This window comes from Periplaneta americana, chromosome 3 (genome assembly GCF_040183065.1).
Source record: "Periplaneta americana isolate PAMFEO1 chromosome 3, P.americana_PAMFEO1_priV1, whole genome shotgun sequence".
NCBI lineage: Eukaryota > Metazoa > Arthropoda > Insecta > Blattodea > Blattidae > Periplaneta > Periplaneta americana.
The window spans coordinates 55,428,555-55,456,365 of record NC_091119.1 but is presented as its reverse complement, the minus strand read 5'-3'; the positions used below and the strand labels follow the sequence as shown (position 1 = coordinate 55,456,365).

At 36.2% G+C, this 27,811-nt stretch overlaps 1 protein-coding gene and 1 non-coding gene across 2 annotated transcripts in view; one reads left to right on the top strand and one right to left on the bottom strand.

Moving 5' to 3' along the window:
- tei (teiresias) overlaps positions 1-27,811 on the top strand; it is a 1,182,397-nt gene that overhangs the window by 966,665 nt on the left and 187,921 nt on the right. The window lies entirely within an intron of this gene.
- On the bottom strand, positions 23,525-23,598 carry TRNAS-GCU (transfer RNA serine (anticodon GCU)). Its single transcript has one exon. It is a non-coding gene; the product is annotated as a tRNA-Ser (tRNA).

Sequence of the window (27,811 nt, the reverse complement as noted above, 5' to 3'; positions counted from 1 at the left end):
TGCATATGAAGGGAAGGCACATGTCACTGTTCGTCCGTCGGATGGGGACGTTAAGCCTGGCGGCCCCCTTGGTGCTATTCGACAGGAGTAGGCCAAGTGGCGGCACCGGGTTTCTCCTTCTCCCTTCCTCACCCATTCCCTACACTACACGTACACGAACACTTAACACACACCCTAGTACACGACATAGCTCTTCACAGGTACCCATCATGCATAATGTTGCCCGCCGAAGTAGTGTGCAAATTTGAAAATGGGTCACAGTCCTGCCAGCTATCCGCAGTATGCGGAACCCGAACCACGCAAGTGAAGTAGGTAGGCATTAGTCACACACATACACACACACACTCATCTTTCTGTATAATTATTTATAATATTTTTTTTGCCATGCTAACATTTTATTTATTTATTTATTTATTTATTTATTTATTTATTTATTCCTATAACAGGGCAAAGCCCCAATTACAATAGACAGTGCAGATATTCGTTTACAAAAAAATAGATAACATGAAAAATAAAAAAAAGAGATGAAACAGATACAAGTGTAAATACAAATTAAAATGGAAAGTGAGAAAAGGAAAGAAAAAAAAAAGAACGACAAATAGATACTACCTAAATAAGAGGTACAGATATAGATATAAATCAAAAATACAAAATAAAATAAATGAAAAATAGTTAAATATAGATATCATAGCCAAAAATGTAAAATGTAGCTATAATTGGCAAATTACAGAGTAACAAATAGCAATATTATATAAAATCAGCTACCTTCAGTATATTAATAAGAAAATGTTTGTATTCCATGTAAGAAATGCAGAAATCTATATCCCATGTTTTACATATTTAATTGAAATTTGAACACATTTTTAACACTGGTGAATTTTTATGTGACGAAGTGTTTGGTTTTTTATAATTATAACAATTGACGATTTCTTAAATGTGATGTTGTAGCGTTAATCTGGAGTTTTGATAATATTTCGCTATTATCCAGTAGACCGTTGAATATTTTATATAATAAAAGTTGTTCAGCAAGTAATCTACGGCTGGCAAGAGACATTAAATTAAATTCAGAAAGTAGATTGTTGTACGAAATTTTGTTATGGAGGGCTGAACAATGATATCTTCTAATATACAGTTATCTAGAGAATCGTTTTTTAATTTTTTCAATTTGATTACTATGTGATTTGCAAATGGGTGACCAAATTACACAAGCATTTCGCAATTTGCACAAATGTAATTTATATTTGTGAATTTTTGCGACAATTATTTATTATCTAGCTTAAATCCTGTGAAAATCTCTAAATGTGTCTCTTGTAACATTACAATAATTTATATATCCATTTCCATATAACATCATAGTAAAGAATTTCTATATTATCAAGAATTTCATAAACAAGTAACTCAGTTGCAACTTTAAAATTGATTTCCTGCAGAATCAGAGTGCGCTCTCTACGTACCTCGTGTGGGCTATAGAGAGGATAAACATTCAGAATTTTTGCTCTGTTTTAATTTGACAGGCGGGGCCGCGTGCGTGTCATCTGTTAACCGCGTTAATAACGGTGCCATTTAATTAATCCGGCGCACACTACGTACAATGCTTCTCCATCACTGTCGCTGTCTAGCAAGCCTACGACACTTGCCGTCCAAAAGTGCGGATATCTGCAGCGCGACGCATCCGGATTTAATTAACAGACCTGCCTTACAGCGCGGTCCATATAGGCAACAGTTTTCACTTTCTCATTATGCCAACTATAGGGGAAGTATTGCAACACTGTGAAATAACTATCTTTGGGTTTTGTCGAAAAAGTGCTCTCTAATCTAATGCATCTGACAAATAAAAACAAGTCGGCATGTTGTCTGTTTTTCCGTCTGTAAAACTGTCTATAAATCTGGCAATCTGTCTGTCTGTCTGCCCACTTGTCTGTCTGTTTACCAGTCTTTCAGTACACTCGCCTGTTTCACCATGTGTCCCTGCCTGTCTCTGTAAGTCGCCCCACCCTTTCTTTCGTCTCTGTTTGATAGCATGTTTGTCTGCCGGTCTGTTTGTATTTTTGTTTATCTATTTTATTATCTGTTTACTCCTCTTCCTTTCTCCCCTTCTTTCTTTCTTTCTTTCTTTCTTTCTTTCTTTCTTTCTTTCTTTCTTTCTTTCTATCATCTAAGTGGTCCATGACATTCTTACACAGCAAGCTCTGCGATATTTTCTGTTATTCGCCTCGCACAGTTACCACAAAATCGGCCTCCGTTTCTGCAGCAGTCTAACTTTAGTTTCTAAAACCTGTTTAGTGGGGGAGAATTATTATAAAGAACGGTGAATATTACTTAGTCCCAGCCACTGTAGGAACTTGATAAAATGCCTTGGATTTATAGTATTGATTAGTAGAAATTGATGTGATCACTGGGACAACTGTACGCCCACCCAATCCGCCCTAAATACGTACCTTACTTATACAGTATACGAAAATCATCAAGAGTGAATGAAGAATATGGTCATATTTCTTTAATGTAACAGTGGACTTCAGTGTCGCCAACATAGTAATAATACTACACACCTAATCAAACTTAACCTAACCTCTCTCATAATACTACACACCTAATTAAACCTAACCTAACCTTTCAAACAATACAAACCTAATCTAACTTTACTAATCTGTCATATAATACTACACACCTGTAGTAACATCACATTTAGTATAATTTCGTTTGTATATATTGCCAGCCCTGCTTCTCGTGTAGTTAGCCATCTAGTGGAAGTGGATCGTAATGTGTACATCGAGAAGGAAAATGGCAACTTTCATTATAATTAGTTCGTCCAATGTATATTTTGTAATATAACTTATTAAATGTGTGAATGTAGTAATCTGAAAAATTATAAGTCTCCAGGTATCGATCAAATTCCAGCAGAATTAATACAAGAGGGTGGAAGCGCATTATCTAACGAAATTTACAAGCTTGTACTTGCTATTTGGGAAAAGGAAATTGTTCCAGAACAATGGAAGGAGTCCATAATCGTACCTATCTTTAAGAAGGGGGACAAGACTAACTGCAGTAACTTTCGAGGAATATCACTTTTGTTGACATCGTACAAAGTTTTGTCGAATACGGTATTATTTTGAGAAGATTAACTCCATATGTAGATGAAATTATTGGGGATCATCAGTGTGGTTTTAGGCATAATAGATCAACTATTGACCAGATATTTTGTATTCGACATATAATGGAGAAAAAATGGGAGTATAAGGGTACAGTGCATCAGTTATTCATAGATTTCAAAAAGGCATATGACTCGGTTAAAGGAGAAGTTTTATATGATATTCTTATTGAATTTGGTATTCCCAAGAAACTAGTTCGATTAATTAAAATGTGTCTCAGTGAAACGCATAGCAGAGTTCGTATAGGTCAGTTTCTGTCAGATGCGTTTCCAATTCACTGTGGGCTAAAGCAAGGAGATGCACTATCACCTTTACTTTTTAACTTCGCTCTAGAGCAGCGATTCCCAGCCCGCAAACGTATAATGGGCTGTATTACCTTATATAAATCCGTGGAGAAATTGAAAATTTGGGCCACAAAATATATTACGTGTAATATAATACGCATTTATGCCCCTGTCAGGTGCTGAGGCACTATTTACAAAGCTGTGATGCAAAGAGGTTTCAAGGAGAAAGGATGATTAAGTTTGGTAGAAAACCACTAAATTAAAAAAAAAGCTTTAAACTAATCTTTGATATGTGAAAATTATATTATATAAAATCGAATGCCATTTATGCTTTTTTTTTTAGCTGCTGTAACATTATTTTTAAAAGCGCTAGTGCACAAGATTCATAAATGACACTAAACTTAGGATTATTGGCCGTAACTCTGTTTGCTGTATTCTCATATAAAAAACAATATAGCCTATCTTAGGAACTATAAATGTTAAAAGCATTATATTTGGAAAACGCATTCTTTAGGCTATTAGGAAAGTTTTTTTCTATAATAGACAATTTGTGTCTTGTTGCATTTGAAAAGTACTCATCCATATTTCTATTAAAGTATTTATAAACTCCATTCTTAAAATTTACGATTCATGTTTTGATTTTCAGATAAGTCAGTTATTAAATACAATAAATAATGTTAAAAATTGTTCAATCTTATGATATCAATTTAATATTAACATTTGTTAATACATTTAATATTTAATATGTATTAACAAATGTTAATATTAAATTGAAAAGTCATAAGATTCAACAATTTTTAACATTATTTATTGCATTCATTCTTAAAATGTTGAAAGCCAAAATCAAAATTATCCTGCATACATATTAAAGAATGTGTTTTTATGAGTAGAATGTTAAAGAGATTTTAAATTTATCATTAAAAATGACTGAGATGACTATATCCATTTTAGTGAATTAGTGTATCCTGGATTTTTTGTTAAATCTGGGCCCCAAAATTATTTGTTTCAAACAGTAATCGCAAATTTAAGTTACAGCAGTGCAGTCATTTTGGGTAACTTTGTACCGGTCAGTGTTACTGTACCAGTTCCCAATTTTACTAGAATCACATCTTGCAATCGAGTGTACATGGAATTGAGCAGTCTTTTCAAAAAGCGACAGTTCTCAGCCACAGCATCCCAGGCATTCTGGACGAGGTTCCACAAATCACCAGAATGTATTGGAGAAGGATTGGCCCCATTATTCCGCATCTGCTTCTTTGCTTGTTTCCCCGTAGCTCAGACGGAAGAACGTCGGAATTTAGATGTCAACGTTTCAGGTTCAAATTCTCGTTACTCCTTTTCATTTTATTGATAATGGGTGCTATGCATAGACATTTCGCTAGCCCGCGCTACGAGCGTGCTAAACTAGCCCCGGCTATCGACTGATTACTTGTACAGGATTCATATATCATATCGCTAACACTGGTTTATGAATACGAAAAACGTTAGTTCGCTGATCATCCACCGTAAGCCCTCGCTAAGAATATCTATGAATATGACCCTATAGGACTAAATAGCTCTCTTGGCGTCATTTGTTGCGCACACAATGTCAGCATTAATACATTATGTGTCGTACTTCATTCTCTGTCGGTTCATGTATTATTTTATACCTTCGCGTCAGTTTTCAATTAATGTTTTAACGTTAGCCAACTAACGTCAACTGCTAGCTCACATCAGCTGATCTCATGGTCGCCCATTATTGGCAACACAGCGTTGTGTTTCCAAGCTCGGCCGTTTAACTGTCATGTCCCTTACTTACTTACAAATGGCTTTTAAGGAACCCGAAGGTTCATTGCCGCCCTCACATAAGCCCGCCAGCGGTCCCTATCCTGTGCAAGATTAATCCAGTCTCTATCATCATACCCCACCTCCCTCAAATCCATTTTAATATTATCCTCCCATCTACGTCTCGGCCTCCCTAAAGGTCTTTTTCCCTCCGGTCTCCCAACTAACACTCTATATGCATTTCTGGATTCGCCCATACGTGCTACATGCCCTGCCCATCTCAAACGTCTGGATTTAATGTTCCTTATTATGTCAGGTGAAGAATACAATGCGTGCAGTTCTGTGTTGTGTAACTTTCTCCATTCTCCTGCAACTTCATCCCGCTTAGCCCCAAATATTTTCCTAAGCACCTTATTCTCAAACACCCTGAACCTATGTTCCTCTCTCAGAGTGAGAGTCCAAGTTTCACAACCATACAGAAGAACCGGTAATATAACTGTTTTATAAATTCTAACTTTCAGATTTTTGGACAGCAGACTGGATGATAAGAGCTTCTCAACCGAATAATAACACGCATTTCCCATATTTATTCTGCGTTTAATTTCCTCCCGAGTGTCATTTATATTTGTTACTGTTGCTCCAAGATATTTGAATTTTTCCACCTCTTCGAAGGATAAATCTCCAATTTTTATATTTCCATTTCGTACAATATTCTGGTCACGAGTTCCGAGGCTTATTATAGGGATACGTAACAAGCTGTTTTTTACGGTGATGGGTTGTTAGCCCTTCGCCCAATCCCCAAGCTGGAGGACCACTGTCATGTCCCATCTTTAAAAAAAAAACAGATATCGTCGTAAAAGAGACACAAGGATTCAGTGATTGTAGGACCGCATTTCTTACATGGTTTAATTTCAGAATATTACATAATAAAGAAAATAAATAACAAATAACTAAGATAATGCAAGACGAGAGCCGAATGCTTACGAATGGAATATAAAACTTCTTTGCCTGTCTTGTATCGAATCAGAATTCGGTAAATTAATATCTACAGGGTGTAAGGAGTATAAGTGCCGTCCTTTTCACAGTCGTCGGGAACGATCTACAGGATCAAAAAATGCCCATACAACTTAGGGTCTAAACTTGATAGTTTTCCCAGAAAAAATATTTCTTCTCTTATTTTATTCGCGTTACACTGCTTATTTCGTTAATAAGATTACGAAAACAATTACATCAGTAGATATATCTAGGAGAGAGTTAATATTAGTTTAAATACATATTTGTGTGTTCTATTACGTTTTCGCGAAATTAAATAAAATTGCATGCTTAAATTTGTTACTACAGCGTGTTCACAATATCTGCGTTCGTTTCGTTTGTAACATTAGAAAATTCGATCATGTAACACCGTCATTAGAATTGTTGTCTTAGAGTCCACTTAAAGAAAGAAGATTCTTCAACTCTCTCTTATTACTATTTAAAATCATCCACACCTCCACACCCTCTTACCTAGCATCTCGTTTTGTTTACCTTTCACTACCTCGAACCTGGAACATGTACCTTCTCTCTATTCCTCTGCACAGAACATCCTTCTACTCATCATCTTTCAGCATATCTATTCCACGCCTCTGGAATTCTCTCCCTGACCATGTCAGAGACTGTCGGACAATATCAAAATTCAAATTTAAATTAAAAAATCACATTCTAGTTCATGGAATTGCTTGTTGAACACTGTCAGGTTGCGCAACTTCGCCTTAACCCATGACATATAATAAATATTGTAACTATGCTGTTGTAAAATTGACAATTAATATGTAATGCATTATTATTATTGTTATTATTATTATTATTATTATTATTATTATTATTATTATTATTATTATTATCAGTTATCACTATCATCATTGCTATCTCTGTTTTCTTTCTTTTTTCTTGTATTAGCTCGATGAGAGCTCTATAGTGTTCTTTTGACTCTGTTGACCCTCTATAGGGCTTTAACTTAATTTGTATTATTTTCATCAGTATTTGTATTTCTTTTTTGTATTTATATATGCTATCTGGTAGGATGGAAGAGAAGGCCTTATGGCCTTAATCCTGACAGATTAAATTAATTGATTAATTAAATTAGATTAAATTTAAAATATTCAGGCGTTAGAGACGTGGCAACGTACTCTGCAGGCAGTAATCTGCACAGACGTACGTACATGTCAGCTGAGTTCAAGCTCCCTGTCCATAGGTGTACTGTCGAGCGGATGACAGTTCAATACAGGGTATTCGATAAACAACTTACAATGTCATTTACAGTTTAGGAATATCATATGTTATTAATTTATGGAGAAAGTCGTCGTAATTCAAGTGAGGCAAGAAGATGTACTGTCAATGTTTTCCGCAATGAAGGTTGCCTAATCGACGAACTTCTGTAGCTGTTTCTCAACGATTATAAGAAACTAGGGACCATATTCATAGACATTCTTAGCGCGGGCTTCCGGTGGATGATCAGCGAACTAACGTTTCTCGTATTCATAAACCAGTGTTAGCGATATGATATGAATCCTGTACAAGTAACCAGTCGATAGCCGGGGCTAGTTTAGCACGCTCGTAGCGCGGGCTAGCGAAATGTCTATGCATAGCACCCTAGGAGTCTCTTACACCGTTTCACAAATCACACAAACAGAAATTTCTTTAAAAATGGTACCGCTTTATGGAAGGGGGAGAGATTATAATGTTGCATTTAAAAGTTCGTGTGATTTTGTGCTGTAAAGCATTATTGTTTATTTTTTAGACGTACAATAAAAAAATCGGCCAATATTGCTAATATTGTTAAATAAAATGGAAATTTACCATAAAGTTCTATTAATGGGATTGAAAGTTTGTATGTGCTGTCCGTTTTATGTAAACAACAGTCCGCCCCTGCGTTAGAACAGAGCATCTGTTTTGTATCGGTATCTTTTGTGCTGTACTGTGTACTTTAAACCCCCTCCTCCCCATCCAGCAACGTTGCCAAACGCCTAATAATGTGAACTTTAATAATTAGTTAGATATTGCAATTAGAAAAAAATTGTGAGACTTTTTTTCTTCCTTATGGCATGAACAATCATCAGTTAAAGTAATGGCACTTACACCCTGTATATTAGTTACCATTTGAACCAAAATTAAGATCTTCATTTGCTTCTTGATTTTAAAACGGAAGTATCAGAATATGAAATAAATATATAAGTGGATAAATAAGGAGTCGTAGAAATAAATTGGAACGAAGCGCTGTGAAGCAACATGTGACGCGCAGTAAGAAAATAGCGAAAAGGAACTGATTCCTGAGCATACAGTTGCTTCACCATTAGCAAGGAAACGAGTTTGAAACGAAGCGTGTTGCCTACAGACAACTTCTCTCTTCGTATCCATCTCTGAAGATGGCCACAAGAGATTTCAGCGTCGACGTCAGATATGAATAATACAACGGGGCTTAATAATCAAGAGACCGAGGCACAAGACAGGAACGTGGCTGCGAGCTACATTCTCGTAATGGCGGCGCGGCAGCAATTTTTTTTTTTACTTTTTTCATTATGCCGAAAGTATATAGACGTTTCTGTAAGGAGGCAGCTAACACACACACGTGTTGAGAATTGCACGGAAATGAACTTCTCAGCACCAAAGTCAGGAAATATACTGCTGAGTGCGTGTTACTTGTGTTAGAAAAATGTTTAATCAAATATGAAATAGTTTTATTTCTATCCAGTAGTGACATTACCAGGCTTCCAGACTTTGCACCCGATACAATAAGTTTACTATGCATGCAATATAGGTTGCTGGCTCGCTGCAGGTAGATAAAAACGTGTTGAGGTAACAACGTTGCTGTTTAGAGTAGAGTACGGTAGTATGGGGAAACACACATATGTACATTCTGAAAGTAAATATACATTACACAATGATAAAGTCAAAATAAATGAAAAGCATTTATTCTCCTGTCTTTTATAAGCATTTGTGTTTAATTATACACAGTGTTAATGGTGGAAATAAGCATGTAGCAATTTTAATTTTTTCATTTATCCTATTGGTCGACCTTATGAAGTGCAGTTACAGTACCGAATTGCAATATACCTACTACAAGATACATTCTCAGTGTCTCAAACGTAAATCTTTTTCGGTTATCTGCCAAAATTTGTACTGTAGAAAGCTGCGCTCTACTTCGCATGACGTGATAGACACAAAACGAAAAAACCTAACATCATTGCAGTCTCTAAGAGACAGTTCTTTATTCTCGGGTGACTTTATGTCCACTAATTTGTTGTTTATGTTACACAATGTTCCATATCCGTTATTTCTACATAAAATTGATTTCCACTTCTGTTTTACACGTTCAGTAACCGGTGTACTTGATGTCTCATTAATTCTCTGCATCATTTTCTAAATTAATTTGAGGGCTTCCGGAATCTCTTGCTCTGACTTTTCTAATCGTGTAATAGTTTCAGACACAGTTTGTATGAAAACCAAATTATTCGTCAGAACCTTCAAATCCAGAGCGTTTTCCTTTGCGTATTTGTTGGCATTCATTCTACAGCACCCCCACCCACTGTACGCTTTACCACTATACTCAGTACGCCGTTATGCGGATTTCCCACTGAACTGCTCTATTGGGTCCGAAGTCTCGAAGCCTGGACATTACCTTGCATTATGAAAGAAGGCTTCAAAAGCTGACAAATAACGCGTTAGAGATGCAAGGAGTAACAATAGTTTTTATGGAAACGGATCCGCACGATGCTGCATTTAACTCAATTTTATTGTTGCCAAACATTTTATAAGTAATAATTTGTGTCCCATATGTAAACTTGTAGGGTAGTGGTAGTAATAGCCTAATAGGGTAATGGTTGTAGTGGTGGTTGCAGATACAGTGAACTCTAGATATAGTGAACTCGGTTATAGAGAACATTCGGCTCTAGTGAACCTAAATTGTTGGTCCCGACCCACATACATTAAAAAGTACATTAATATTTTCGTTTATAGTGAACCATTGCTTCGGTTGTAGTGAACTTTGAAAATTGAAGTTACATGAGTTGCGTCCTGACAAATTCTCGAAGACCTTCTTGTATAAAATTGAAAGAATGTCTTGAGAACAACATTTCAAGTTTCTTACTCCTTTACTCAGAGGGCGAAGGTAGGATTAGTGATTCCTAGACAATGAGCTGTACTGTAAATCCAGACAACGCGTGACGACCTTGCCTCACTCCATCGTCGAAGGGTTGTCATTCTGTTCTCAGGCACACTACTCTACTGTTATTTCTAATCCTTCGCCGTGAAAGGGTTGCCTTTTGTTCTCAGAAACATTTCCATTATGACGAATTGCATCGAAACAACGGAAAATGAAATTGCTTTTTTTATTAAAAGGGGACGGACATTATGTCCAGAGCATAAATGAAGGTAAGATTCCGATGGCTTTGAAACTCCATCACTTCCCTCCCAGTTTCCATTGAGTGACTTGGGAAATTCCAAGGCTGACTACGTAGTCACACCATAACAGCGTTTGTCATTTTTACCTAATCAGTCTGTGAATGTACTGTATAAAAATATCGAAGTGTAAAGTGTTGTCTTTGGAAGATAAGGCGAATATTATAAGAAGAAGTGACATTCAACGTGGTCTTTCGCAAGCGAACGTGGGTCGACAGCATAGTTTAAGTAAATCAACTGTGAGTAACGGTAGCCTATACAACTTAATCTATTCCACAAAAATGAAATATTTTAATTACTGTAGGCCTATAGTATTTTATTTTCTTGCTAATAATATCATTCATGTTTGTCATTTAAGGTTAGGGGAGAGACACTTCGGATTTAGTGAACCTCGGATATAGTGAACGAAATATGCAAGCCCGCAGAGGTTCACTATATCCGGAGTTGACTGTATTATTTTATTTAACGGCGCTTTCAACTGCAGAGTTTATTCAGCGTTGAAATTCAACGAGAGCGAAGGATGGTCAATAAATAAAATATGAATCGTAAGGAATGTCATTAATTTCAGGAGGTTATTCTTCGAGGTGTTTCTAACAAAAAAGTTATTACAGTTGCTTGTTTCCGCTTCCTTTTCGAGATAAAAATTGTTTTATTTGAAACATTTCATAGTGTGTTTCGGAAAAGCCATTGATTCAGTATATTCCAATATGCTCAGTCAGTTTAAGAGAACTTTGTATTATGATAATAAATGATTGAAGGAATTTTAGTTTTGTCCTTTAAATGTGACGAAATGTGATCCGAAAATATGTATATTTTCCTTCTGTTCTGCAAATGAGTTTAGCTATGTTGCATTGGGGCAGAAACGACGAAGTGAAGAGATACGACTAGAAGCACTTAAAATGTGGATATGGAGAAGAATAGAGTGTGAAGAGGACAGACAGAATGTGAAATGAAATTATGTTGGGAAGAGTGGATGGAGAAAGAATGGTGTTGAAACTGATCAGGGAGAGAAAAAGAAATTGTTTGGGCCACTGCCTAAGATGATACTGCCTACTGAAGAATGCACTGGAAGGAATGGTGAACGAAAGAAAAGTTCGGGATATAAGAAGATATTAGATGATAGACAACATTAAAATATATGGATCATATGCGGAGACTAAGAGGAAGGTTGTAAATAGGAAATATTGGAGAATGCTGGATGAAAGACCTGCCCTTAGTCTGAACATTATGTATGAGTGTGTCAATGACAATAATAATAATAATAATAATAATAATAATAATAATAATAATAATAATAATAATAACAACTTTAAAGGTCCCGGAGCTTCAATACAGCCCTCACATAGCCTAAGTCCGCCATTGGTCCCTATCCTTAACAAGATTAATCCAGTCCCTAACATCATATTCCAGCTCCCTCAAATCCATTTTAATATAATCCTCCTATCTACCTACGTCTCGGCATCTCCAACTGTATTTTTCCCTGAAGCCTTCTAACACTCTAACGCATTTCTGGATTTACCCGTACGTGCTACATACCCTGTCCATCTCAAACTCCTGGATTTAATGTTCTTAATTATGTTAGGTACATTTCTGCGTTGTGTAACTTTCTCCATTCTCCTATAACTTCATCCCTCTTAAGCCCCAAATATTTTTCTAAGCACCTTATTTTCGAACATCCTTAAACCTCTATTCCTCTCGTAAAGCGAGAGTCCAAGTTACACAACCATACAGAATCAGTCGATAAGGGTGGTTCTACAGCTTGGGGATTGGACGAAGAGCTAGAAATCCATCAGCTAGAAAAAAAAAAAGGGCTTGTTATGAAACCCCAACATAAGCTTCGGAATGGGACTGATTCTTTGGCGCGACCGCATCAAACAAAATAATAATAATAATAATAATAATAATAATAATAATAATAATAATAATAGTTATGAAATTTACTTAATAAAAGGGACCAGTATCTGTTTATTTATTAGAAATACAAAATAACATGCTAACAACCATAAGAAGCCGGAAATAAGTTATAAACTCATAAAAGTATTAGCTTTTGTTTTGGTTTATACCCCCAAGACGTGCCAGATATTTTGGCGGGTATTTGAGCTGCGTCTTTGGCTCAAGTGCTAACCCAATTGTATTTCATTTAGGTGGTCAAGGTTCGACCCCCTGCTAGGTCGTGATGGAATTTGTGATGGACAAAGCAGATATCACAGAGATTTTCTCGGGTTACTCCCTATTCATTCTATCATTCCACAGACACACTCAACCTCCCCCTTATTTCGTCAATAAACCAAAACAAAAGCTAATGGATTTTATGAGTTTATAACTTACTTCCGGCTTCTTGTGGTTGTTGGCATGTTATTTTGTACTTCTAATAAATAAACAGATATTGGTCCCTTTTATTAATATTAAATGTATTTATTTCAGTCACTGACTTCACAATATATTGTGAATTTTATTAGTAACAACAATGTAATTTATTCGTCACAACAATAATTCCTTTCTACAATTCGCCTTAAACGCTCTCGTCAACAATTGGATTTTCACTCAACACAGTATTCGTTATAGCACTCCACCGACGACAATGACAATTTACTTGGACTATTACGCACAACAATGAACTGTTAATCTTAACTAATATTTACAAAGCACTATTTACAAATCAGAACTACCAGTTCTCAGTTCACAGTTCTTCTATCTCAGTCACTCGAGTTCACAGTATCTCGAACCACAGACCTTCAGAGACAGTTCACTGTACTCGAACTCGGGTCCCTCCAACTGCGGTCCACTGCACTCGAACTCAGGTCCCTCCAACTGCGGTCCACTGCACTCGAACTCAGGCCTTCGGCTGCTGACGCAGTTGCGGACGCACACTCGAGTCGAACTCCGGTACACAAGACTGGCTTCCTTGCTCTGACTTTCTCACTGACTGAATAACTGAAAACTCTGCTGTCGTTCCTTCGCGTCGTAATTTATAACCACAGCGACGTAGCCTCGAAGGTTCCACGCGTCTCTAGAGATGGCACTCCAGAGAAATCCAGAGCCCTCTCCTCTCTACCAGCACCAGATGCGCGCGCAAACTCGTCGCGTTGACGTAATACACCCTCTCTCTTCTCTCCACCGCGCGACGTCACTCAATGTTCCGTGGAGCCTGTGCGATCTGCTTTCTTGCGGGACGCTGGTCGTGAGTTCGAATCTCACGTCGCTGTCACAATATGTTTAAAGTGTTAAACCTTTACATTACATGTTTAAAAGATGTATAAACGTTTTCGTTGGTCAAGGCCAACATCATCAGATACGAAGTAATTTCGGTAATATCAATAATCTCTACATAATTTGTATATATATATATATATATATATATATATGTGTGTGTGTGTGTGTGTATATATATATATATATATATATATATATATATATATATATATATATATATATATATATATATATATTCTAAATTATAGACATCAGCTCAAAGAATTTGAGTGACCACAAGGGTCCTGAATACAATAAACATGTACAATATAATGTGATGTGATACATTAAAGAAAAAAAGAAAGTTAATTGTTTAAGGCAAATATAAGTGGATTAATTGAAATACAGATGATGTAATATTTGAAGGGAATCCTTGATAATATTTATAAGGACAGACATTACATAATCAAAAGGAATGTGAAGTTCCTTAAGATAATTCCATGTGAATTTGAAAATAGAACCTCTACTGTCAAACAGCAAACCAATGACAGACCATTGTTTAAGAGGGACGTTGTACTTTTGAGAAAGATAAGGCAGACAAGGTTCATATATGGACTTCTTCTCAATATCAACTTCGGTAGCAAACATGCAAACTGAACCTTATTAAAATCAACATGGTTATGATACATTTTGACATTCTTATATGACAGCCCTTATTGTCAATTATTTAAAATACACGTGGCTTTTATTAAGTAAATTTCATAACAGTTGTTATTATTATTATTATTATTATTATTATTATTATTATTATTATTATTATTATTATTATTATTATTATTATACAAGTAATAATGTATAGTGTGTTTAATGAGTGATAAAGGATTGTAATATCATAGACTTCGTATCCAATTCTACCAGCAGTTTTATTGGAAATAATTAAACGGATTCCTTGATTAAATTGCATTATATCCTGGGGTTATGTCGCATTGGGCTCGCTGTTACAAGTGCAACTTGCAAGATGAACTACTCGCCATGGTGGTGGGTATAGGAAGAGAGGGGAAGACTGCCGTAGAAAACGAAGCGCTGACGCAGCCTCCGAGGAAGGAAGTAGCCGGTATGGGACGTAACAAATGGACTGCTGAGCTAGAAAGAGTGGGAGGGGGAAGCGCGGTTTAATTCTGTAAATGCGTCTCGGAATAAAAGAATGAACAAAGTTTTCCCACCTCCGTTAAACATGGGGGCTGCTTCCATCACATGGGCAGTTCTATGGTGCAGAAGGTCGCTTTCTGACCCAATCCTGCGTTACTTTTGTGTAGCGGTTAACCGTGTGTGGCTGCGATTCACGTAAACAGAACAAAACAGGTTGTTGGGGTGTCTTCTCTATCAAGCCATTCTCTACAGAATGATCGGGGACTTGTTCCACGTAAGTGGCGTATTACAGGACACTTTCATCCAAAGACTGAGACTCTTAGCCCTTCCGATCCTTCTTCCCGTGGTCAGTATCGAAAGAGCAAAACTATAAATGTTGCATTGTTATTTATACTGTATGTGCTGGTATGGCAATTCATGTTGTAAGGGATTCTCAAGATATTCGTTTTAACTTATAGATCATTTATCATTTCAAATGCCTTCAACTTCTTTTTTTTGTGTATTTCTAATTTCGCTTTGTGCGGTATACCTTTTTTGTCGGGTTTTTATTTTAGGATTTGATTTTGGAGAGGATATCTTTAAGATATAAACATTTCTGTTTTTTTTTTTCTACTGGGTTGACTGTTATTCATTTCGTGTATTTTATTATACTTTGTGTGGTAATTTTAATATATTGACTATATTTAATATAGTTATACAGTAACAAATATAAATGACACTCAGGAGGAAATTAAACGCAGAATAAATATGGGAAATGCCTGTTATTATTCGGTTGAGAAGCTTTTGTCATCTAGTCTGCTGTCAAAAGATCTGAAAGTTAGAATTTATAAAACAGTTATATTACCGGTTGTTCTATATGGTTGTGAAGCTTGGACTCTCACTTTGAGAGAGAAACAGAGATTAAGGGTATTTGAGAATAAGGTTCTTAAGAAAATATTTGGGGCTAAGAAGGATGAAGTTACAGTAGAATGGAGAAAGTTACACAACGCAGAGCTGCACGCATTGTATTCTTCACCTGACATAATTAGGAACATTACATCCAGACGCTTGAGATGGGCAGGGCATGTAGCACGTATGGGCGAATCCAGAAATGCATATAGAGTGTTACTTGGGAGGCCGGCGGGAAAAAGACCTTTGGGGAGGCCGAGACGTAGATGGGAAGATAATATTAAATGGATTTGAGGGAGGTGGGATATGATGGTAGAAACTGGATTAATCTTGCTCAGGGTAGGGATCAATGGCGGGCTTATGTGAGGGCGGCAATGAACCTCCGGATTCCTTAAAAGCCAATAAGTAAGTAAAGTAAAGGAATATTGGGTTTATTAATTATAGCTGTTATTCGTGGTAGTTTTCTTAACTGAATTATTTTTCCTACTCCTTACCTTTTTTTTTTTTTTTAACTTTAATATTCGTTCATTTATAGTGTTCTGCCCAAGGCCAGGTCTTTCACTGCAAACTCAGCATTCTCCGGTGTTTCCTATTTTCTACCTTCCTCTTATACCCCGCATATGATCCATATATCTTAATGTCTGCTGTCATCCGGTATCTTCTTCTGCCCGAGCTCTTCTCTCGTTTACCATTCCTTCTAGTGCATCCTTCAGAAGGCAGTTTCTTCTCAACCAGTGACCGAGCCAGTTTCTTTTCCTCTTTCTGATCACCCACTCTTTCCAACACAGCTTCGTTTCTTATTCTGTCTGTCCAATTCACACGTCCATCCTTCCCCATATCCACATTTCAGATGTCTCTAGTCGCTTCTCTTCACTTCGTCGTAATGTCAATGCTACACTCCATACAAAACATTTCACTAGTCTCTTCCTTAGTTCATTCACCAGAGGTCTGCAGAAGATGCTCCTTTTTTCTATTAAGAGCTTCCTTTGCCATTGCTATTTCCTTATGACTTCTTGGCAGCAGTTCATGTTATTGCTTATAGTACATCCCAAGTATTTGAAGCTGTCCATTTGTTCTACTGCCTCATTTAGAATTCGCAAGTTTACGTTCTTTACTTTTCTTCCTATGACCATATTGGTTAGATTTTTAAGTGGATGATTTGGATATGAAATTTTTAGAACTAATGTTGATAATAAATTAATATCTATTAGGTTTTACTTATATTCAAGTTTTATACGTAGGTTCTGTATGGTTTATACCTTATATTTCTACTTACGGGATGTCTAATACTCCTTTACTTTCTGAGTCAATTAATTCTCTTATTCAGCTGTTTGTCCACGTATCTCTCGCTATATCTGTTTTTGGAGACCGTAAAAATCATTTCCATTCTTTTTGTAAAAATTTACAACTGCTCACCTCTGTGGTTCCTTATCAGGTTTGTAGTGTCATTTCCAATTATTTTATAATTTTCATAAGCTGTGTCTGTGTTTTTATGTAAATCAGAAATGGTCTGTAAATTTTACCTAAGAGTCTCATTCTGAGGCAGAGTTGTCTTAAGTAAATGTGGGAAATTTCGCTTTCGTAGGAAACCACATCGGGGATTTTGTTGCCATTTTAAAAATGTTGGACTTTTAATAATTCACATTTACCATTACATTTCATTGCTTTGGTTCTCTTTATTGTATTGTATTTATTTACATTCTATAATAATCGTACATTGCTTCACAGCTAGAATATGGAACATGTCAAACGAAAAAAAAAATCTTAATTGTACTATAACGTCTTAATTACAGTCACAGTTCAGTTGAAATATACAGTCAACTCTGTACTGTATATAGCGAACCTCTGCGGACTTGCATATTTCGTTCACTATATCCGAGTTCGCTAAATCCGAAGTGTCTCTTCCTTAACATTGTCAGGAATGAATGAAATTGTGAACAAGAAAATAAAATACTATATAGTAAATAAATATTTCATTTTTATAGAATAGATATTACACTGTACTGTATACTGTTACTCACAGTTTATTTACTTAAACTATTCTGTCGACCCTTGTCCGCTTGCAGAAGACCACGTTCAATGTCACTTATAATATTCGCCATACCTTCCAAAGAAAACACTTTATGCTTCGACAATTTTATACAGTACATTCACTGTTCGAACACTAGAAACAGACTGTTCAGGTAGAAATGATAAACGCTGCTATGGTATGACTGTGTACTCAGCCTTGGGATTTCCCGTGTCACTTAATGGAAACTGGGAGAGGGTAGATGGAGTTTGAAAGCCATCGGAATCTTATCTTCATTTATGCTCGACAATGCCGAAATGTAGTAATTATACACCTGGTAGCAGTCCTTTAATGCATGTCATTAAAGTACACCTCCTCATTAAAGTATAGGTGTTCAGCCAATGACAAGTCAGCTTTGTACCGTTATAAAACCTCAGCCAATGACAAGTCAGCTTTGTACCGTTATAAAACCGCAAGTATCGATTATTCTCGGATATGCAATCGAAAGAGAATTAGCGAAAAGTCACGGAGGCTGGAAATCCAATACTGTCGCAGAAGGTTATGTTCTGGTACTATAATAATTAGCGTTAATTCTAAATAATATTCAAATAAATTCAATTTGTCATCTCGTTTTTCAATGTCTAATTTAATTTCAATGTTATATCAAAGTTAATATTTAGTTTACTCTGAAGGTTCTTATAGGCTGTCAAGGTCAATGTGGACATCTGTTCCTCGGAAAAAATCAATACTTTCGCGTCTGCGCACATCTCACAATTTACGAGGTATTGCTCAAGGTCAGTTAGATACAAATAAAATGAATAATTTCAAGTTATAAATATGGTCGAGCATAAAAAGTCGTATGAAACTCGCCTATAATGGTAAGAAGCTCGTATGAAAATTATGAAACTCGCTTGCGCTCGTTTCATAAACATCCATACTCGCTTCTTAATTACTATCACTATAGGCTCGTTGCATAATGTACTATTATGCTCTGACATAATGTCCGTCCTCTTTTCATAAAAGAAGGCAGTTTCATTTTCTGTTATTTCGATATTATCTGTCGTAATGGAAATGTTTCTGAGAAGGTGCAGGATTAGAAATAACAGTAGAGTAGTGTGCCTGAGAACAGAATGGTAACCCTACGACAGTGGAATGAGGCAAAGTCGTCATGTGTTGCCTAGATTTAAAGTACAGCTCATTGTATAGGAATCACTAATCCTACCTTTGTCCTTTGACTAAAGGAGTAAGAAACTTAGATTGTTGTTCTCAGTACATTATTTCAATTTTATACAAGGTCTGACTTCAAATAAGAATTTGTTAGGATACAACTCTTGTAACTTCAGTTTTTAAGGTTCACTATAACCGAAGCGAGGGTTCACTATAAACAGAAATATTAATGTACTGTTAATGTATGCAGGTTGGGACCAACGATTTAGGTTCACTATAGCGGAATGTTCACTGTAATCGAGTTCATTATATCCAGAGTTAACTGTACACAAAGAGGTTTACAATAAACTCTACTAGCATAACACAAAGTTTTATTATCAATACTTAATAAAACACAGACATATTCATGAAGCGTTGTTGAATGTCATGAATTCACCTACAGAATAGAAGGTGTGAGAAATTAGGTACTTCTTTAATTTTGCCCTAAATAGTCTTATGTTTTGAGTTTCATAGGGAGGCTATTAATAGTAATATGCGTTACAAGAGCGGTATGTTGAAGTTTTCATGTTCGAGGAAAAGTTTGAAAAAGCGAAACGTAGTTGAGCTTTTTTAATTTCCGAGAATTGAAAGAAAATATACCGCTCTTGTATCGTACATTATTTTGTGGGAAGATCGTTTATTACATACCTGAAAGAGGAATTTCTAATTAGTTGCAATGAAATCTCCATCTTGGTTTCAGTTCAATGACGGCAAAGTTGCAAAACAAAAATATCTATCTTCAACATTGTTGCTTTAAAATGTTTTCTGTGTTTACTATACTCCAGCAGGCCGTGATATACATCTGTCTTTTTTTCCCCCCGTCTATAAATGCGAACTTAAAACAAACGGCTTCCTTAATGTTACATGCATCCCGAAATGCAGTAACTTTAGCGGAGTTGTAGAGTTTACTTAATTTTTGCAAATATTTAAAAACAATAATTAACAGTGCAATTTAGGTGAAATTGGAGTAGTAAGTTTCCAATTTATAATTATTACTATATTGAACGTCTCTAAAAATAATATGTTAAAAGCCTAAAGCAGTAAAATTAATATGTCACTTAAGCGGTAAGAAGAGGGAAATTGTTATGTGTGTTCGGTTGGGCATACTGAATGTGGAATTTTAGACTTACCGCGGATTGGTTTTGTGCGGAAACCAAGCAAATACGCACGATCTCGCACAAAACTTTTTACTGTCATATAACGCACTGCTAATGTGTATATTTGTGTTTAGTCTTCACTTAACTTACGTCATTCATGTGCTGATATACAGCATGAATGTTAACTACATTACGGAACACACTGTAAGGGCTACTGTTTGGCTTGCTTTCTGTTCAGCTTATAAGCAGATGAAAACATCCGTAAGGTTATTGTGATCCAGAATGCCAGACGTCTATGCAATGTTCTGGTCACAATGCTCGATGAAGGATACCCGCTGCTAGCGTTAATATTGCAGAATTAGCTGTCCACAATAGCGTTACCAAAGTCATATTTCAAAAGCCGGGAGATCTAGCAGAATACGACGACATTCCAGCTTTCAATTCCACGGCCGTTGAAATTTGATACTACCGTCAGAGACCGAGGCAACAATTGCATTCCTTACAAGGCTTTGTATGCATCCGTGTGTGTACATCGACACCAAAACAAAACAACGTCAAACACCGCTTCGAGAAGTTAAAAAGTCATGTCATAAAGGTGCAATATATTTTCACATTATTACAGTTCACGTGTTTCGCACAAGTTTACTTTCTTTATCGGGTTACGTATGATATTCTTGTTCATAACAGACTTGTTCAGCTAGCATTAATCGTTAAATAGATACACATAAGTGAAACATTTTAATATTCGCCAAAATAAGATGACCTTTCGTTTATTGGACTGCATGAAAAATATATTCTCCGTATCCTGAAAAATAAGACGTAGACTTAATTGATAAATTGGACGGAGTTACGCAATAATAGACGAAGCGCCAAAAACCTGTTTCGAGATATTGGCCATTGAAATAAATGTTTTTTTTATAAAACATTTTATTCAAGAAGTATTATAACATTCATACTAATACTATTACAAAAAATAGCACAAATAATACCAAAAAAGACCACCTCTCTGGTGTAGAGGTCAGCATACTGGTATCTTACGCGGAGGGCTCGGGTTCGATTCCCGGTGGGATTGAATTTCCTGGTTGAGTTTTTTCAGGATTTTCCCTCAACCGTAAGGAAAATTCCAGGAAATTCGGGCCACAACATCCCTGAATATCACCGGCCTCATTCATCACCGAAATCATATTCACAACAAATCAGTAATACATACACAGTCACCATCTAGTTCACAACAATAGAACCAGTACTCAACAATAGTACACAGCCTTCGGATTTCACACAGAAGATTAACTCGCGATATGACCAGAGATGTTAAAGCGAGTATAAATAATAGGGAGAAAAAAAATATATATATCAAAAAAGGCTAACCGATTTTTAATAAGAGACCAGCAGTTGAATTAATATTTAAAAGCAAAATAAATGCATTTTATGCAATAAACGAATTTTTGCTTATAAATAGCAGCAAAATTCAGATACAGCATTCTTGATTTTTTCCGAGTTAAATTAGCCTGCCATCAACAGATTTGAGCAAATATCTTCTTCTTCTTTTTTTTTTTTTTTCAAATTGTCGGTTGGTCTATTTTTGCGAAACCCCGTCCAATTGTAGAGACAAATTTGTTAAGTGCATAGTCTAATAGTGTAATAGCATTTAATAAATTATCCTAAAATGCTTTACAAGTATATTGTAACAATTTGTAGTAGACCCTTTCATTTTTATATTTATGAAAACCAATATTCAAAAGCGATATGAATGTTAAAACAAATTAGTGGTATAGTCAGACCCTTCATTTTAATTCTAAATCTTTGAAACCATCTTTTAATGGTTCACCCACTGGTAACAAATGTGTTAATAGGATCTAAGAATGTTGAACCCTTGAATAATGAGCTCACTCTAGTCTGTTTTCATTATATCTGCTTCGCAGTGTAGCCTCGATCATTAGATCTTAGACCGCATTCGCAACAAAAGTTCTAAATGTTTTGAAAGCGAGAAAAATACCGCCATCAACTGGAATTGAACCGATCTTTCAGCCTGTAACCAGTTACCCTACAAACTAAGGTACCCAGTCATCTTTCGTATACATGTGGAAGTGAAATAGTCCTGCAGATTGAAAGGGACGGTAGGGTACACTTAAATGAATAGAAAACCTGTATTACGTTTTGTGATTAACTGCACGATTAATTAGAAAATTAAGTTGGAAGTTCCAGCAGTCTGGCAACCTCGCCGCTAACATTCTGCTTTCGTATCGCAATACAGATGTAAGAGGTCAACGAACTCAGCGTACGTGAACTGTCTCCCGTCTCCTTCTCTAGCTACAACGTTGCGATGTATTTGCATCGTTCAATGGCTTGAAATTAGTGGCTTTTAAGTTAAATTTACAGGAAAACTGCCCACGTTATTGAAATACGACAAAGGAATAAATAATTGAAGGGGTCAGAGCCATAGTGGGCCAAGCGCCATACATTAAAAACGGATAAAACAAGAGGTAAAATTAAATGCTTACCGTAATTCAATTAAATAATATAAAGTATGCACATTAAAACTAAATTATATGTCAATCTTCATTAAATTATAATATTCACTTAACTTTAACTCTTGCTTTCTCCGTTTTTAATAAATGGCGCTTGGCCCACTATGGCTCTCAACCCTTCAATTCTTTATTAGATTTTCTATCGATATGGGCGAAAATCACGATTCAACTCGCAATAGTTACCGAGTAAGACTATGTTAAAAACATTTGGGGGGAGAAACATTTCTTTCTCTGAGAAAACTATCAACTTTCCACCAACATGGTATTACAGTGTTTTGTTACATGCAACGTGAGCTATTCGGTCTAAAACCTGCAGGTTTATTTCACTTCCACTCTGTGCAATATTGTAAAGAAATACTGTATGAACTTTTCAAAAATAAAGATTTAGGTTCAGTTACCAATGCAGCTTTTTATCATAGCATGAGTCAAGGACACAGGATATGAAACAAATTTTATTCTAACATAATTTTAACCGCGAATCCTGTCCAAATTAATAAAAATGTATAAAAAAAATTGTATTGGATTTATAGTATGGTTTTAATCATATTAAACACTTTTTAATGTGTACGAGTATTCACTCTCAATTTTAATTTTATCTTTGTCTGTATTGGAATCCCCTCCTGAGCACGAGTCTTACTCATTCAGGAGTGGGCTAGTTTATCTTACATTGTATTAACTTGTATTCGTTTCAAACTTACGAGCAATAAAATAAATACCGGTAAATAAAAAAAGTTCTGGAGTTTTAGCCAACATACATTATACTTTTCGTTCTTGAATTAGATTCAATTAAGACTTAACTGTATTGAATAATTTCAAGGAAAAATTGTTCCGGGGCCGGGTATCGATCCCGGGACCCTTCGCTTAGCGCGCGAACGCTCTACCGACTGAGCTACCCCAGGAACCATACACTACACCGTCACAAGTTTTCCTTTGTATCCACACAACTCAAATGAGCTGACAAGACGCCAGAACTCAACTATGAGTGCACACAAATACTGAGTGACTTAAATTGTGGCTTTCTGTTTTGAAATTATTCAAACCTGCTTTACAGGCAGCTTCTACCTGAAAGCCAGATTTGCATACTTAACTGTATTGTTCATATAACTATCTCTTAATTGCAGATATAAATGTATCGTATCTAATTCTTATTTCTCAAACTTTCTCATGATAGGGACCGATAGCGGGCTTATGTGAGAGAGGCAATGAACCTCTAGGTTCTGTAAAAGCCATTTTAGTAAGTTGTATCTGCAAAACTATGTAACGTTACATCAGTCGTCCTCGGTGGTCTTGCTGTTACCATGCTTGCAATCGAGTCAGAGTTTCGAGGGTTCAAACTTGGCCGAGGTAACTTGTCCCAATCAGGATTTGAACCCGATCTCGCTCGTTTCACGGTCAAGCACGCTAACCGTAACTCCACAGCGGTGGCCTACTGTTGTTTATTTTGTGTAGCATAAGCATATTGAGTACGAAATTCTTTATTAATTGTATTTAATTCGGCATAAAAAGAACTAAGGAAGAGACTAGTGAAGTATTTTGTGTGGAGTGTAGCATTGTATGGGGCACAAACATGGACATTACGACGAAGTGAAGAGAAGCGACTAGAGGAATTTGAAATGTGGGTATGGAGAAGGATGGAGCGTGTGAAATGGACGGACAGAATAAGAAACGAAGCTGTGTTGGAAAGAGTGGATGAAGGAAGAATTATGCTAAACTGATGAGAAAGAGGAAAATGAATTGGCTGGGTCACTGGTTGAGAAAAAAACTGCCTTCTGAAGGATTCACTGGAAGGAATGGTGAACGGAAGAAGAGTTCCAGGCAGAAAAAGATATCAGATGATAGACGACATTAAAATATATAGAAGGCAGAAAATAGAAAAGACTGGAGAAAGCTGGGTTTGCAGTGAAAGACCTGCTCTTGGGCAGAATACTATGAATGAATGGTTATATTATTTATTTATTATTTATGGTTCACAGAAAAAAGTACATAAATATAATCATGTAAAAAACTTACATATACACACTTCATAATTTTTCACATAGATATACAATTATTAATACAATGTCTAAAATTAATCATCTACTATAAGATGTTTTATCTTGCACTTCCGTATAGTTTTTGTGCAAGACTCAATCCACTTTAATATCTTGTTACAATTAGTATTTGTTCACTTGCCTAAGATGTACTTCACATTTAAGTCTGCAATGTGCAGCTAGTATACATAAATCTTCCATTATTCTATTATCTTCCATTCTTCTTTCGCTACAGAAATACTTACACAGTTCGTATAAGCTCTGTCTGGTTGGCAAGCCTTCATTTCTTAATTTAATTTCATAGTATTCGTTTGACACTCCTGCAAAGCTATTAAATTTAAAAATAAAAAAATAGCTAAGTAGTTTCTGTGGGCTACATCAGCTTCTTGTCTAGGCGGATGACGTGAATATGCTAGGAGAAAATCCACAAACGATTAGGGAAAACGCGGAAATTTTAGTTGAAGCAAGTAAAGCGATAGGGTTGGAAGTAAATCCCGAAAAGACTAAGTATATGATTATGTCTCGTGACCAGAATATTGTACGAAATGGAAATATAAAAATTGGAGATTTATCTTTCGAAGAGGTGGAAAAATTCAAATATCTTGGAGCAACAGTAACAAATATAAATGACACTCGGGAGGAAATTAAACGCAGAATAAATATGGGAAATGCGTGTTATTATTCGGTTGAGAAGCTTTTGTCATCTAGTCTTCTGTCAAAAAATCTGAAAGTTAGAATTTATAAAACAGTTATATTACCGGTTGTTCTGTATGGTTGTGAAACTTGGACTCTCACTTTGAGAGAGGAACAGAGATTAAAGGTGTTTGAGAATAAGGTTCTTAGGAAAATATTTGGGGCTAAGAGGGATGAAGTTACAGGAGAATGGAGAAAGTTACACAACGGAGAGCTGCACGCATTGTATTCTTCACCTGACATAATTAGGAACATTAAATCCAGACGTTTGAGATGGGCAGGGCATGTAGCACGTATGGGCGAATCCAGAAATGCATATAGAGTGGGAGGCCGGAGGGAAAAAGACCTTTGGGAAGGCCGTGACGTAGATGGGAAGATAATATTAAAATGGATTTAAGGGAGGTGGGATATGATGGTAGAGACTGGATTAATCTTGCTCAGGATAGGGATCAATGGCGGGCTTATGTGAGGGCGGCAATGAACCTCCGGGTTCCTTAAAAGCCAGTAAGTAAGTAGTTTCTAACCAAATCGAAAATGTTATTATCGGTGAGTTTTGAAAGTTCATACCAGCCAAAATTGAATTTACTTGTTAACTCAGTTACTTTATTTTCATTTAATAACTTCTTCCTTTTACTTTTTATTTTAGAAATTGTCTCTGTGATTTTAGTTTCAGTGTATTTCTTCATTATAAAGAGATGCTGGCTTGCCTCCAATTTCTCCGTACTGCAACACTTGATATTTTCTTCAATGCATAATTTTACGTCTACAACACAAAACAAGAGTATAAACATATTTGTTTAATTATTTCTTGTTAAAATACTGAACCTCTTTTCTTAGCAATCTTATCTCATTCATTCTAGTTATTTCATTAATTCTTTCCATAAGTGAATGAATGAATGGCATTAAAAATTTTGAAAGTTGGCTTATGTTACGCTGAACAAAACATGACTATTGCATTGAAATGGAAAATTATATGTAGATATAGGTACTTATTTCACATAAATAAGAATAATTTCTTTCTTTTCAAATACCACGGTCAACTTTAGATATAGGTACTTATTTCACATAAATAAGAATAATTTCTTTCTTTTCAAATACCACGGTCAACTTTTGACGCCCAAAGTTTCCTTCTGTTCTCCACGATTGGAACAATGAAATTCAACACAACAGGACATAGTTTCTGTAATGTAATATAATATAATATATAATATGCTACATATTTTTTTATAACTTTAGGTCCATCAAACACCAACTTGATCACTTTTAAGTACTTAAATTGTAACATACACACTGAAATCGCAAAACTTTGTGTTGAAATAGTTATTGGAAGGCATAAAAATGGCGCCCTATGTACCACGTGACTCCAGTAACCAATAATAGGAGGGTAACAAGTTTACCAATCTCTTCGATTACAGGGTCATTACTGTCTTACCCCTCTGCCCTGATGTGTAAGTAGTTCCGAAACGTTAAAATTGTAAAGTTTCAGGACATGACGGAATAACCAAAAGCCTTTAAAAAAAAAACAATCCAGGAAATTTATGGAAATCTTGATGATTATGTGAGTTGTCTCTGGTTGAATTGAACAAAGAAATTGTAATATAGGCCTATACTTTTTAACACTGCACTATAGTGAATTTTTACTTAATATTAGTGTAGGACATAACTCGTAGGCCTATACTCAATATTTCAATGATCATTGTGTTGAAAACCTTGAGTCACATTAAATAGAGAATGGAGGTACACTGGCCGCTTGAAAAACTACGAGGCACGAAGTTCATCTTACACTTCTGTATCCGTTGTACCACGAATGATGTCAGAGCAAACTTTTCATGTCAAAACGTTTCTTTCTTTTCCTTATTAGGAGGCAGAAAGGGAGGGAACATACCACGCACTACGACCTGAGGTCTATTGTACACCCCCCGATATGGGATGAGTTGCGTGCCCACCGATCCTCTACGCGTACTGACCTAACCACTTGATCCTCTTAACGACCGGTCCCTACATCCAACAGAGTCCATGTACCATTCCTGCTTCGGCCTCCATAACGGTCCGAGGCGGAAGTCCTCCCCCGATAAAGTCTGCCCCGGGATCCGTTGCAGAAGCTATCCATCATCATTTGAATACAATCCACGGAAGCCGTTCGAAAGGGCCAGCAGCTTCGGAGGGCCGCCTGTAGAGCGATCTGAAAACTAGAAGAAGTAACGGGATGATGAATGAAAGGATGATAAGGGAGGAAAGGAAGTGGCGAAGATGAGTGGGGTTCCAATCGCCTGATAAAGTTACCTGATATTCATCCATAGGGGTGAAGGAAAAACCCTGAAAAAAACCCACCCAGCCAACTCGCCCCGACCGGGAATCGAACCCGGCCCCGCTGAGTTCGGAGTTAGATG